This window comes from Charadrius vociferus, unplaced genomic scaffold, assembly GCF_000708025.1.
Source record: "Charadrius vociferus isolate BGI_N301 unplaced genomic scaffold, ASM70802v2 scaffold15, whole genome shotgun sequence".
NCBI classification, from domain to species: Eukaryota; Metazoa; Chordata; class Aves; order Charadriiformes; family Charadriidae; genus Charadrius; species Charadrius vociferus.
The window spans coordinates 8152753-8168202 of NW_009650064.1; positions in this window are offsets into that span (position 1 = coordinate 8152753).

Below are 15450 nucleotides of genomic sequence, written 5' to 3' on the forward strand. Positions count from 1 at the left end.
GTTTTTGATCAGCATGGAAGATACATAGACAAAGTAATTTATTTTTGTCTGGATCAGGATAATAGCACGATATTTGCTACTGCTTCCTTTCACAAAGTGAACCATTGTAGTTATTTCTATAAAATATGAAATGTATTGTGTCATGAGACTTCAACTACTTCTGGGGACATAAGAATCGTGATATTTTAACCATGTAAGAAAATTAACTGTAGAATCTTGAAGGGCCTCTACAAATGACTGTAAGATATCCAGCTATTTGTGGAGCAGGCTTGTTTGCAGTCATGATGTCCTGTGCTGGACTACATCTCAATCCATTAAACTTGTCTAAACTTAAAGTTAAAAAAAACACTGAAACATAATTCTGTCCTGTGCATACTGACCACTAGAAGAACTTTCAGCTTTTATAATCACTCATTTCTTTTGTTGACTTTTAATAGTCTCTTCCTCAATGTGTTATTTTTGGGTTAGGTGGGAAAAGGAGCTATCCAAATTCATAGTGAAGAGCTTCTGCGCTTTCAGGTTTTATCTCCCCCCTTTCCTAATCCCCTTCCACTCCTTCCCACCAAAGAGTTTTTATACAAACTGCGTGGTGTTGACTAGGAAACGCTTCAGACCTTAACCTGTGTTTTATTTTTAAATTACGAACCTACTGATGAGTGTTTTACTACTCTTGTTTGTACCCGTCATACATGTTGATATGTCATCTTTTAAAGATAAAACTAGAGGGTAGTGTTTCTGAAAATTAGATTATCAGAAGATCTGTCACGAGTAGCATGTTGAAAGAAGCTAGAGGTTTCAAATCAGCCTCACAAGAAAATCACCATGAAGTGCTTAGAGAAGACGCCAAAGCAGCTGTGGAGTTGTCAGTGGTTATTGCTGAGCAAGGGATGATGAGCAGTACTTGCTTTTTCCTAGTCTTTCAAACAGTGTCTGTCTTTACAAACAGAGGGAAAGCCAGGGCAGGAGCTTAATATCAAGTGTTAGAAAATCCCTGTAACTAACAATAAGGACTTGAATAATAAATAGGTGAGTAACAGCAAAGATGATTTGTCATGTTAGATCAATCTAACTGCCTTTTCTGATGGCAAAAATTCTGCACTGAATGCAGTATGTCCTCTAAAAAATCTGAAACATTTTCCAAGCAAGCTTGCGAAACACATCACTAAAATTACTCAAAGATAGTGATTATCAAACTGGGAGGATGTGGCAAATACGTGCCAGCTATTTGGAAATATTTAATATTGTTGTAAAGTTAATGTGCTGCTTACTTCATCTACTTCACTCCTAGCTGACAGACACTGAGAGCAAGCTGAATGACTGGATTAAGTTAATCCATCCTGGTTTTTTACTTATTTTTCTTCTTATGTGTGATTCAGATATAAAATGCCAGAGACGGAGCTTTCCCTTTCCAAAAAATATGTTGTCAAGAAATCAGTGTTGGAGAAATGAGTATCACTTAATTACTTGTAATAGAAAATTCGAATCATAACATTTAGCATAACGTTCAAAAGCTGCACTCTCGTTATATTCAACCCCCCCTTCATACCAAAGATTATTTTCTTTATAGTGCAGTTACAATCCACATTTGTCTCAGTAGCTGTATCAGACTAAACTGTCCCCATTTCTCAGCCTTCCAGTTGTGTCCATCCCCATACCGCGGCTCGGCAGCCGAGCTCTACTCCCGGAAGAACGTGAGTGACCGCATTGCACGCCCATCGCTGGGCGGGCGAAGCCTGCTTGAAAATAACTTAAAAAGTGCCTCCTTAATTCAGATTTCTTTCTGTGATTTTACCGGTACAGTTGACGTGCAGCAGATTGCATGAAGGTGAAGGAACAAAAGGCTGGAGGTCATGAAGGAGAGGAGAGAGAGAAACATAATCCGATTTAAGTTATTTGCAAGATTTTGTTATGGTTATTTGAGCCAACAAGAAAAGAATATCTAGGCTCAGTTTCCTACAGCTTTAACCACAAAAGGGCTTTTATTTTAGAACAATAAAGCTACTTGTTAGCCTGATTATCTAGCAACTCATCATGTTACACTTCACTGGAATCTGAGGGAGGTATCCCTGTATCACTTTCTCTGCTTTTATATTCATCTGTGGGCATTCAGTGTTGTCTGCTTCTGGAAAAAAAAAAAAAGGACGTTGGGCTGAACAGATTTTTGGATCCGGATCTGTACAACTGCTTTTATTATTCTTTTCTAATACATTATTAGCAAGAAGTGTGTTCAGCTAAATCTTGTGAGCAAAAGTAACAAATATAACAATTGGATATTGCTGATCCAGACAACCAGTTGTGTGTCATTGCAATGACTTAGTAAAATGATTATCAAATGGGTTTAAGAACACTTATTGTAAATAATGGCTAAAAGATAAAATTGGATGAGACGCATGGGGGTCAAAGGACCGTTGCACATTATGGTTTTATCCAGTAACAGTGAATCTTGTAATGGGGAAACAATTTATGTCAAAGTAAATTTAATTCTAGTTCTTTTGCATAACTTTATATCAATTTGTAATGACATGGTTATAGTTCCAGCTTACTTAGATTTAGTGTGTTGCTTAGTGTTTAAAAAAAAAAAACAAACTAAGGGAGGGAGAAAGAGACTGAGGTTAGAAAAACACCTCTGAGGGCATGCTGCTTTTTTTTTCTTTTTTTTTTTGCAATATTTCCTAGGGAAAGGGATGTGGCTGATGGAATTTCAAGACTGATTTGAGTTAAACTGCATGAGAAGGAAGTTGCTAGCAGGCTTACGGGCCCAGGCCAAGTGACTTACGGCATATTACTTTCACAGAAATATCAGACTGAATTTCTAGGATTTCCAAAGGAACGTCTTTAAACTTTCACTGTTATTTAATGAAGTCTCTTACCCATGTATAATACATCTTTCTTGTCGTACTTTCAATTAGTTCAAAAAATTAGTATAGTTGCCTAGATAAGAAATAGGTAGAGAATTTGATTTTTATATTATTTGCCTCCAAAACTTTGCTTATGTAGTGCTATGGAGTATTTTTGGTCCTCTTTATTTTTGTGATGTTATTGTCATATTGTTCTTCGGACATGTTTAATTTTATATCTGTAACTGATACTACTGTGTGTAGTATCTGCCAGTTTCTCAAGTCAAACTTTTTAAATACTTTGAATTCTTGCCTATTTAAGCGGTGCCATTACAACACACTGAACATAATTACTAACCATTTCAGAGAGATAAAACCTAAAGCACCTTGAAGAAATGAATCTTTAATACAGGATTTCTATTGAACATCACTTTGAAAGGTGCAATGCACCTCCCGAGAAGTTGTGCGAGCTTGGTGCCTCCCACCCCGAGCGGCCTGCGTGGCAAGGAACCCCGAGCACCTGCTGGATGAGCCAGCGGAGAGAATGTAGGTTTCCACAAGAGCTCTCTGGCTGTATGTCAAGGAAAATGCAATCACTGTAGGAGTCAGAATCACAGAATGGTCAGGGTTGGAAGGGACCTCTGGAGATCACCTATTCCAACCCCCCTGCCAGAGCAGGGTCACCTACAGCACGTTGCACAGGACAGCGTCCAGGCGGGTTTTGAATGTCTCCAGAGTGGGAGACTCCACCACCTCTCTGGGCAGCCTGTGCCAGTGCTCCACTACCCTCAAGGTAAAGAAGTTCCTCCCCATGTTAAGATGGAACTTCCTATGTTCAAGTTTGTGCCCATTACCTCTTGTCCTATCACTGGGCACCGCTGAAAAAAGACTGTTCCCATCCCCCTGGCATCCTCCCTTTAAGTATTCATAAGCATTAACAAGATCCCCACTCAGTCTTCTTTTCTCAGTCCCTTCAAAAATCCGAGTTTGGCAAAGTGGCATTCTCTGATTTTATTTTTTTTTAAATCCTTTTTTTTTTTTTTTCCATCAAAAATTAATCAGCTAGCTCTAATCAGTGCTGAAGAGGGCTGAAAGAGCCTACAGTGCTATTTATAGTTTGTGTACCTTATTTAGGAGTAAGAAAACAGTACTGTACATTCTTTTTAACATAAATGCACACTATTGTTATTTTGATGGAAAGGTCAATGAACTAGAAAGTGTGCTTTAAAAAATATTTAGCTTGCCTAACATTTCCATTCCCTGATCTTTATTTGTCTCTTATTTCTGTTTTGATGCTTATAATGTCAAACCTTTTAGATCAAAATTTTCCATCTCAGGTGTCTGTCTGAGGCATATTTTCGGTGCAGTTTCAGTTTAAACAGTACTGTTTTTCCAGGAATGACAGCAGGGAAAAACCCGTTTATTTGTTTATGCTTAAATAAAACCACATAGCCAGAAAATTCCAGCCATCCCCGTCCCGTGCTTTGGAGCAGTTTGGCAAGATCCGTTGGCATTATGTCAGGCATGTTTTCAACTCTCCTGCGAAAGTGAGCTGAAACATGGCAGAGTCACAAGACTTAGAAAAACATCACCTGTTGTGCGCTCAGTAGGCATTTGTTAAATGTAGTCAGCTAAAAATCGCAGAACATCTGCTTTACACTGGATATCTGTTTCCTCTGAACTGGTCAAATTGGTACCTTCACTCTGGAGGTGAAGGAAATACACATGGCTTGCCCATAACTCCTACCATACCCGAGAGGAGGACTGCCTCCTCCAGTACTGCGGACTACTTTGTTGGCAACTGGGCAACGTAAAGGAAGAAAAAAAAAAGTAACACAGAGTGTCAGAATGAAGAAGAAGCCTCGGGGGACAGAGTGATACAAAACACAGGCAGAAAACACAACCTGTGAGAGTCAGACCAAGGAATAGGAATAGAGGAAATCGCACTATGGAAAATGAGAAAGAACGGTTAAATTGGAAGGGGCTGCAAAGATCATCTAGTCCCAACCCCTCTGCTATGGGCAGGGACACCTTCCACTAGACCAGGTTGCTAAGAAACGCCTAATAATTTCTTAACAACATTAAATTCTGCTTAAACTAACCTTTATACAGATTGCTACTATTTTTATTTTTTTTTTCCACATGTTATGCCTTTTGGCATAATACCTAGTCCACAAAGGATTGCAGCATCCATGAGAAGACGCTTTTAGTACTCCCAATCATTATCCACCTGACTTCACAGCAAAAGGATGAGAATGGAGAGAACCTGGGCTAGCAGCTGGTTCTCTGGGCTTAGTCTTTGACACTGCCACTGTCTGCATCAGTCTATCCTGTATCAGCCAACGGGAGCTGGAAGATCTGTAGAAGCAAGACGTTCCCCTCTGAGATGAAGAGCACACTTGTGATTCCCCTCAAGTTGTCTCCATCGGCGCTGTCCTATGTGACCAAGGGACCTTGGAGTTCCTGGCAGAAATGTGTGTCCCAGGAACAGGGGGAGCCAATATAAACTTTACAGTTAAACCCACCTCCCAAGAGACAAAGCAACTAAGAAACACGAACTGCAAGGGCAATCTTAATTTTTGCATTTTTAAAATTATGAGTAAATGTCACTTATAAAGCTATTGTATTTAAAGTCATATTTAGATTGTCTAAACTGGACACTAGGAAGTTAATGGAGCTAAGTAAAATTGTTAAAAATGTAGGCACAGTACAAAATAAAACAAAAAATAAAATAATCAGAGCCTGCTATGAAATAGCTTAGATTTTCCTCTGAGATCTGGCTCTCAAAAAGAAAAAAAGTTTCTCCTTGTTGTTATGTATTAATCTCTTTCTAAGTCTGTGGGCAGTCAGACTCTTCGTTAGCCCTGAGAAATACTCATCACTGCAGACATCACCGTGTACCTGTGTATCACTGTCGTATGCTGTAGAGAACTGTCCCCAGATTCATGAATCTTATTCTGATTAGAAAAACACTAAAGTGGTTTCATTTACATATCGCTGAACAGAACAGATGCTGTAGGTTTCCAGAAAAGTCGCTAGAATCTGCTTTTCTATTCAAAATACTTCCAGTTGTGTTTAAAATGCTCTGTCACCAGTATCAGAGGTGATGCGCAATCGACTTCATTGACTGGTAGGCGTGTGACTATTAACAGTGAAAAGAAAACACAACCTTACAAACGGGTTTTTCTTTCCAAATTTGGAAAAGATAACACAGCAGCTGTTATTAGTAATAAAACCTCAGATGTATAAACATACCGTAGTTTACTTTGCAAAGGCAGAAATGGTGCCGTTCTGGTATTGCATCTATGGCAGGAAGCTTAACAAGAATGCTTTTTCCAGATTACCAAAGTAAAAATTAGTGAGAATAGACCTTTTTTTTCTTTGTTTTAAAGTAAAAAGCAGAAAACATGATCTGTAACTTAGTGATTTTAAACATATGCCATTAAACCAGACCAAAAAATCCCACTCTGCAGCCCTTCTGTTTCAATTTAGTTTAAACCAAATATTCAGTGCAAGTGGCTTGAAAAAAATTAAATACTTTTTTTTGTTGGGGTTTTTGTTTCTTGGTGGGTTTTTTTTTTTTTTTTAATCCAAATGGAAAGCTTGGGATATATCTTATTTTGGGAGACAGTAAGTGTGAGCTTTCCATAGTTTCCTACCTGATGAATTACAGAAGGAATATTGTTGCCTCCTCTCATCCAGCCTTTGTCAAACAAACTATTGAATTTTCCTGTGCTTTAAGTGTTAAGTGTTAAGAAGACAGAGCAGGTCAAGAGCTCGGAGAACTCAATGTCATGCTTCACTGCTCGTGGGAGGAGCGGTGTTTCTGTCAGGCACAGCCAGGGTGGCACTGTGTGGGCTGTGAGACCGCAGCAGGGAAGTCGCCGGGCCGTGGCCGCAGCCGGCCATCAGCACGGTGACAGGAGCGAGAATTTCCAGCAGCGACAGAAAAGACAGTACTGCCATAGCACAATTTATAATCTTGCTATGCCCAAACCAGCTCATGTGTTTTTAATACAGCATTAGGTGTATTGGAGTGTTGCTAATACTGATTTGATTTCAGAGAGTAGGCAGAGGACGAAGAAAATGATAAAATTTACAATTTAAATGTTTATATTTGTGAAATTTAATTTACTTCCCTACTAGGATTATCTGCTTTTAGTTTCACACTTGTAAGCGCGCAGGCTGGCTGAGCTAGAAAGCCTGAATGGAATTTTCAAATAACAGCAGATCCTAATCTTGGCTTGAAGGAAAGCCTTGGTGTGAGCTGATTTAATGAGATATTTATGTGAGCTGACTGAACCCTAAGTTTCCTATTTCATTATTATTTATGGTATCTCTCTCATTCTTCTAAGTCTATAATCTTTTCTAAATTGATGAGGAATATATGCTTTAATGAATATAACCATTTCTTCCTCTTTGATACTCTTTTACTAGAGTGATAAAACATTTTCTGTTTAGTAAAACTGTCTATAATACAGTTTCACCAACAGCCGTATTGCTCACTTTGCTTGGATTGAAGACATCAAAAGTCAGGATTTACTTAACCTGCAGGAAATGGTATTGCTGATAAGAGACTGATAGCACCGGAGCCTTTGGAAGTTGCTTTCCAGGAGTGAGATCAGACCGAGCAACAAATTCCTGACCCAGGGCAGCACATGCGTAATGTTCAGAACGGGACACCCACAGCCCTGTTTAACTTTCCAAATACGCGTAGGTACCCCTGGGTGGGGGTGGGAGCGGCGAGAGAGTCCCAGCAGCGCACGGGATGACTTCTCAATGAAACCGATATCCTCATAATGGACTTCTGTGAAGAACGGCTGGGAAGACTCCCTTCCAAATTTCAACTTCCTAAAATGCTTCTGTGCTTAATTAAAAACTTTGGATTAAAAACTAAATAAATCTGAAAACAGTGTGTATTTGTTGATTAAACTACAGTTAATATGTTATGAAAAAGACTATTCCAGAAAAGTTCAGGGTTCTCATAAACCTTGGTTTTAATTGGCAGTGGCATAAACCTTTTTCATATTTACAACCTTTGAGGAAAAATGTTATTTTTTTGCTACATCTTATATAATCAGAGACTTTTTTTTTGCAGATTTCTTTTACTACACTTGTATGGTAAACAAGTGTAGATCTAAATCTAGATTAAAGCTCTTTGTAAAAATATTTATCTCAAAATGTTTTTTAAAAAAACTTGCAATGTAAACTGTGGTAGAATAATAGAAAATATAGAGATACAACATATTAGTATAGATTTGTTCCAGACCAAGGCATATTATTACCCTAATACTTTTAAAGCCCTAGAAAATAAGATTTATAAATGAAAACAAAGGAATACCTGTTAACTACCTTGTGGGGCCAAATGCCTCTGTAAGCATATGCTCAGAGAAGAGACCGATTAACAAACAATATTTCCTACATAGAAATAAGAACTTGATCTGATTTTTTTTTTTGATACTTCCTTTTTATCTTTAGTAAGATTAATTGAAAATCCTTTAGTGTTTGCCAGTTAGGGGCCACATTCTGTGCTTATTCTCAGTGTCAGACTTCAAGGGTTCATTTTGCAGGTAGTGAATTTCTTTTTTCAATTCATATACTAAACAAGAGACTTTTCCATATTAAAAAAATCAAATTAATTTTTGTTCCTGTGGTGACTGTATGGCTTCAGTTCCAGAATAGGATTTCTAGGCACTACTTTTGCTTTTCTATGTGGTGGTTTTTTTTAAAATTAATGTTATGCTTGGTTAATGACAGCAACAATTCTTTTGTTCCTGGCCTGCTCTTGTTCCTTTTTCTCATTTGCTGTTTGGTGACCTTTGCTTTGTCCCTACCTTTGTCAGTGTTTAAGAGGCACACCGTAAATTACAGGATAAGATCCAGAACATCTGAGTGAGAAAAACAACCTTCTTGGCCAGAAGGTCCTGCTGTCCCAAGTTACGTAAACAGCTGAAATTTGATGGGTCCATCGCTACAATGAAGTGGCAAGCTTAAATAACTGACTGTAAGTAAACGAGGGTTTACTGGAGCATAAAGTGTACAGTTTCTGACTTCTGTTAGCAGGGTAATCTCCAGCAGGCAATGCCAAGCCAACCCCACAATGCATTAACTCTCCCTCGGTGCACCCCAGTGCAAGTCTTTGCTTGCCAGAGCCTTCCTGCTTCTGGCAGTAAGTTTCTGTTGTAAGGAGAGGTTCCCAGGCAGGAGTTATTTCACTAACTCCATCAAACTGCTATTTCTGGCAGAGAAAAGGCAGCCGCTAAGTAGGCTGACTAAACCTCCAGTGCTAGACTTCCTTCTCTATTCCTTTTAACTGCTATTTCTCAGATCGCTTGAATGCACAGCCTTGGTTCTCTCGTGCTAGTTTGCATGGGAGGAGATCACAGTTCCATGCAACGAAGCAGAGAATGATGTCCTTCTATTTTCACTGTCTTCAACAGGGCACACAGCAGCCAGCTGATCTCTATGCTGTAGGTCGGTGTATGCTCCAGACTCTGTTTTAGGCTCATCCCCTGCCTTTTCCTTGTCCTGCTTCCAAGGGGACTGGGGAGCGTGAACTGCAAAGAAGCTGCAGTAGTTCTCCATGTCCTTTTTCACCATTAGAATATCTGCTGGACGTTACATGAAGCATTATCTGTCCTGCAGTATACATACTGCGCAAAGACAGAAAGGGCTAGAAAGCACATTTGCTGTAAAAAGCTTTTAAAACCCTGATACACATGCACATAGAAGAACACAGAATTGGAGACAATTCACATGCACATAGAAGAACACAGATACGCACTGAAGTTATACTGACTGCTGTCTTGGTACTTCATCATTACAAGCTATTAGATATACACTATCAACTAGAAGAACAGTGAACTGACTTAAGACAGACATCAACTTAAAAGCTATAGAAATATTAATCTCTTTCTCCTGTAAGTAAATTAAAATTTAAACGGCAATATAAGTAAGAAACTTTATTCTGACACCTTATAAATCAGCCATGCTTTGCATATAGAAAAAGCTGAATAAGGTCATAATTATTCCATTCCAATATGTGGTAATTTGCATTTAGTAATTTTACAATAATATATTTCAAGGTGACAAAGCATGACAATGGAATAATTTACAAAGTACTATTAATTTTCACTTAGGTCATTCTTACCCCCATATGTATGTACAGACATCTGGGCACATAACGGTTTTATTATCTTGAAATCGTATTTCCTATTTGGCATGTAAACTAAAATTATCAACAATTTTGATAACCATTTTTCCCCACAGCTGTGACATAAACAGATTATTATCTCAATCCAGTGAAGCATGAATGCATCGTTTTAATGTGTGCAATTTTTATAATCACTACTCTTTTGCAGAGCTAATATGTGTTTCCTTGTGTCATGTTCCAAAGTTTGGTCTTTTTTTTCCTGTTACGCTCTTGGTCCTGACTCTTCTATCCCTGTTTTACTGTATCCTTATTTATCAGTACAGATTTTGGCAGCATTTACTGAAACATGCTTTATTTCAGCTGAATCTAAAGGTAGCAATGTCTTAGTCATAAGACACTGTATCTACTCATGGTATTAAAAGCTATGACAACAACCTCAGTCAGCACAAGAACTAAACCCAATTCCCATAACTGAAATACTGGACAGCAAAATTCTGCATTCTGTTGGAGCACAGGCTGATTTCTCTTGAAGTTTCTTTTCAGGTTCAGAGACTAACTCCAGACTATATAAAGATTTTTAGGTCTTGTAATTCAGCTCTGATAGATATATCAGAGGTAAGAATTCAGAGTAAAGGAATCTATACAAATAGGAGGTGATACTCTGGGCCAAACTCAGAAAAAAAAAGTGCAAAACTTGCACTAAATTTATTAGACCATGATTTCAAAATTCTGTTCTCCTAAAGCAAAGTGAAATCTTCCAGGATATTATTAACTATTAAATGTGTGAGTCTCTTTTCCTGTGCATATATTAAAAAACCACAAGAGAAATACATTATTTTTTTAAATCTGTTACTAAGTGTATGCATACGTAGATTATAAAACTTTGTTGTTCTGAATAATGATAGATGTGGATGAATTTTTATTGATTGATTCATGTAGCACCACAACTCTTTATCTTCTTTTTCTTATGCTTTTGTTAATAAAAAAAAAATAAGAAAACAGCAGATATCGCAATACTCTCCGATATCCTCCTTCATACACAAAGTTAGTTCATCAAGGTGTTAGCTGCAGCCTAGCAGTTTTCCTTTCGTAGGGATCAACTGCCCCATGGCGTCTTCTTCCACTGTCCAATACAATGACAACAAAATAAAATTCTGCATCTGCGATGTGCCCCCCACATGCTAGTTCCTTCAACAGAGGCACAGTTTAGCCCACCAAAACCAAAAGGGCAACTCTGAGAAGCTGGTCCTGGTGGTACGAGCAGACCCTGCTACCGGGGTAAAAGCCCAGTGACATAACAGAGCCTACAGGTTCCACAGGCATTTCTGGCATTTAATCCTCCTTCCAGTAGCTTCTGGAAGCCCCTTCAAGAAGCAGGACATGCAGGTGGTTTTTCAGGCCTCACAAAATAAGGTCAGTTGAAATTTTGTTGTTCAGGGTCTGCAGTTATTGAGAATACTCAGTTCATACATCCTGAATGCACCGTTCAGTTCAGGTGTGGTAATTAACTTCTGCAATTCAGTACTGCCATCTCTCAGCGATGAGCGATGAGCGATGAGCAAGGCGGAAATCCCCCAAAATAATGAATGCTTAATTTCGATATGTCTTTTATATATTTAGTTATAACATTTGTTTTATTTGCCATTTGGGGATTTTTTTGGTACTTGTACGGTGCTTTTGATTGTTCAAGATTTTTCTCCACGTTCACAGAAATCAGAAAGTTTGAAGAAAAATGTTGAGAATCTGTTATAATTAAGGATCCCAGGAAATTAATTTTAAAGAAAAATACAAAATCCTTCTCCTCAGAAACATGACAGTTGACAGAAGCAAAAGAAGTTTTGTATGTGAAGAAAATATATTTGTGTATATGAATGTACAATAGTATTATATGCTGATCATAAACATTCAAACCACTTTTTCGTCGCACTTGGTAAGCACTAAATACAGCAATAGCTGTAACTTTTAATTCAACAGTTTCTCTAGTCAAAAAGAACAAGATTAATGCTCATGATTAATTTTCTGAATTCTCAAATCTATTGAAAGAACAGCATCAATATAGTAAATAGTTCAACTTCAGGAATAGGCAGGGGATAAAAAAGCTTTTGCATTCTTTCCCTGTGCTGCCACCACAGCACAAGTCACTAGTGTAGTTGAGGTAGTCCATTCACAAACATACAACTAAAATATTCTGTGTGCACACATATACATTTACACATACATTCTTGTCTCAGTGTTTGTTCTATTAACTGACTAATAAAGCATATAACATTGGAAATAATGATTTTTGCTTTGTGATGAAATTACTTTGAAAGTGGCTTTAGAAAAAAAAAAGGTCTTCCAAAAAAGTACTGCTAAATAAATCAAAATTACATATGCAAATAGGCTGATTACATTTGGCTGCACAACTGAATGACAAATTACACTGAAAATGTTTTTTTAAACTTGCAACTACAAGTCTGCCCCCAGGCTGACCCAAGAGTCCTTTCATTTCAGCACAATGCCATTACTTTGCTATTAAGTGCCATCCATTACAAAACTAGAATCATGTGCAATTACAATTACACGCTCATTTAGATGTGCAATTGCTCATTTTTACACGTGCAATATTGATATTGTCTTTCATAAATGTTTTATGCTTTCCTGAACCATATCTAGTAAAGGGAGTAAGTGTGACTGTGGCTTTCTGCAATCAACAGCCTTCGGAAGCAAAAGCAATATGGTAAAAAAAAAAAGGAAATAATCTCTCTGATTAGTTCACCAAGTAGAAAAAGCCAGTTGTTTTGGGGGTGATTTTTTTTTATATATATGCATTTTGTTCACACAGCAATAAAACCAGTAATATTTATATTTTCCTATATGTAATAAATCTCTCTTGGCTAGACCTGTCATCAGCTCTTATAATTGATTATTGTATGTATCGGGTATTTAAGAGAACACTAGATAATTGCTACATGTAATGTAAGAATTTAAACATACCAAATGAAGTAGAAATTTCCAGTAGGGTAATTACCAGCACCAGGCAAACTGGGAGACAACTGATAAGGTAGAAAAAACGTTAGCTTACGTTTTCATTTCCCACAGTCAGAAGCAGGATTCTCTCTAGATACAGGAAGAGTTGCTTAAAACAGCAGGTTGCTGGGATCTGCGAAATGGCTGCGGTCCAGTGCTCCCTCTGCCTACGCCAGACCGCAGGAAAGCTGGCCTTGCTGCTACTGCTGGCATTGCCAACTCATGGGCGGCAGCGTATGAGGCATTCCGGCTGGGACAGTTGGTGCCTCAAAAACCAGCCATTACCAGCCCTAATATTCCCATCTTCCCAGCAGGCCGAGGAGCAACAAGCTTTCAAAATATCTGGCACACTTCATTTCTTTGCGCTTGGCCTATTTCTGCTCCTGCACCTTCTTTTTCCCTTATATATTAAAAGAAGCAGCCCAGCCTACAGCCTCCATGAAATACACAAGTGAGGTTTTTTACTCTTTAATTCATCCTAAGCATATTTAAATGTGCAAAAAAATACTGGAAGGATATCTAATTCTACATCACTGTACATGATACCATTTTGATATGCCAACCACAAAAAGGGTTGTGTTAATCCTGCGCAAATCCAGTTTGCAGCACCTGGCACGCTTCTTTCAAAAACCTCAACAGCCCCCATGAAAAACCATACCTCCATCTTGGGTGCCCCATTGACTTTCCTGTCAGTAATTGTTCTGGAGTAGCAGCAGACATTTAATATTTATGTGCACTTACATATTAATAATTGATAATTACTGCTGATTTAGCTAAAGGAAATGGTTGACATGAATAGGGGAGTAACTGTTTTACATGATAATCTTGCGAGAATAGATGACGGGTCAGAAGAAACATGGTATGTCAGAGCATAAACTAATTCACTTGGGAGAAATTACTTCCAATGAGACTTTAAATGGCAGCAAGTGGGTTAGTGGGTATGCAGAGGTACCACAAACCTGTCTGCAAAAAGAAATGTGATGGCACATCATGCACCATCAGTGCAGGAAACTAACTGGAAGATGATGTGTTACAAGAGAAGACCATACAAGCATAACACCTATATATTAGCCTCTGCTTCAAGGACAGTATTCAACTCTGCATACCTGACTGAAGAAAAATAACATTCAGAGATTGCAGCAAAGAACCACAATGCTTGGTGGAACAAAAAAGTCTTTATATGTAACAAACCAGGCTTTTAAAACTTGGATATTAATAATTAAATACCTATTATTTAAGTACTTGCAATTTTTATAAATAAGTTACATATTTGATGTTACCTACCTATTCTGAACCTCTGAGTTAATAGGTGCTATGAAATATTAAAAAAATAAAAAAACAACAAAAAAATTTAACAAAACAGTTAAAGGCCTTTTCATTAATGTTGTGTTCTATGGTAAGTAAGCTGACTACCTGGAATCTAGCTAATTAACATCAGGGAATTTTAGTCTGTCCCTTTGGGAGTTAGCAGGGTGTATCCGTTGTTATTGTTAATTACAGGCTGTAAGAAAAAAATACATTTACTTTTCCAAAACGTGCTGGATGCCATCACTTACATAAATGAAAAGCCAGTGGCCATTCTGTGGTCCATCATACCTGTGTAACTGGTTGGTGCAATTGGGCAGGTTGGCAAGGGCTGTTTTCTGGTTCACAAACCACAGTGGACTGCTTTCCCAGGCCTGTGGATTTTCCTTTCCTTTCTGGATGAGTCTAGTTGCAGAGACCTGACAGCTGCGTTCAAAAGTCACTTATTTTCTCCTTATTTCCACTGTAAGGCATTGCTGAAACATGACTACACTTTGCGGGATGGAGGAGTAGTTGTAAGAATAAATAGATTTTTAAAAGAGTGAGGAAATCTCATTAACTACCAACAACAGTACTGAGGAAGAGTATGTGGAGAAGTGCTTTCTGTTCAGCCAGTAAATCACCCAGACGCAAGCTGACTCCTCAACTGCACATTTTATGGCCATTGTAGTGATTGAGATCAGAAATGACCCTCCTGAGGTGCCTCAGGGAGGCCCTCCCTCACACCGACCCCGGCCTTCTCCCTCACGCCGCAAGAAGGGGCCCTGCTCCTCACTGGCAGCAGTTTCCCTGGTGTTCTCACGTTGATGGTGCACTAGCTGCTATACAGTAACATAAAATTTAAAAGAAATATTAAACCCTCCCACCCACACAAAAAAAAACCCTCACCCTTCGCAAAAAAAACCCAAAAAAACCCACCAACCACCCCCAAAACACCAACATAACCACGTAACACTCAGCAACCTGAAACGGCAAAAACTTGGAAGGCAAGTGGAAAAAAATAATCGGTTACAGCTTCCCCTACGAACGACCCCACCTTTATTTCCTCAGTCCTGGCACCAGAGGGAGCGCCGGCGGCAGCGCCTCACCCGCCCTTCCCTCCCGCCTCGGCAGGCCCCGCAACAACCGGCGCGCCCCGCAACGCCC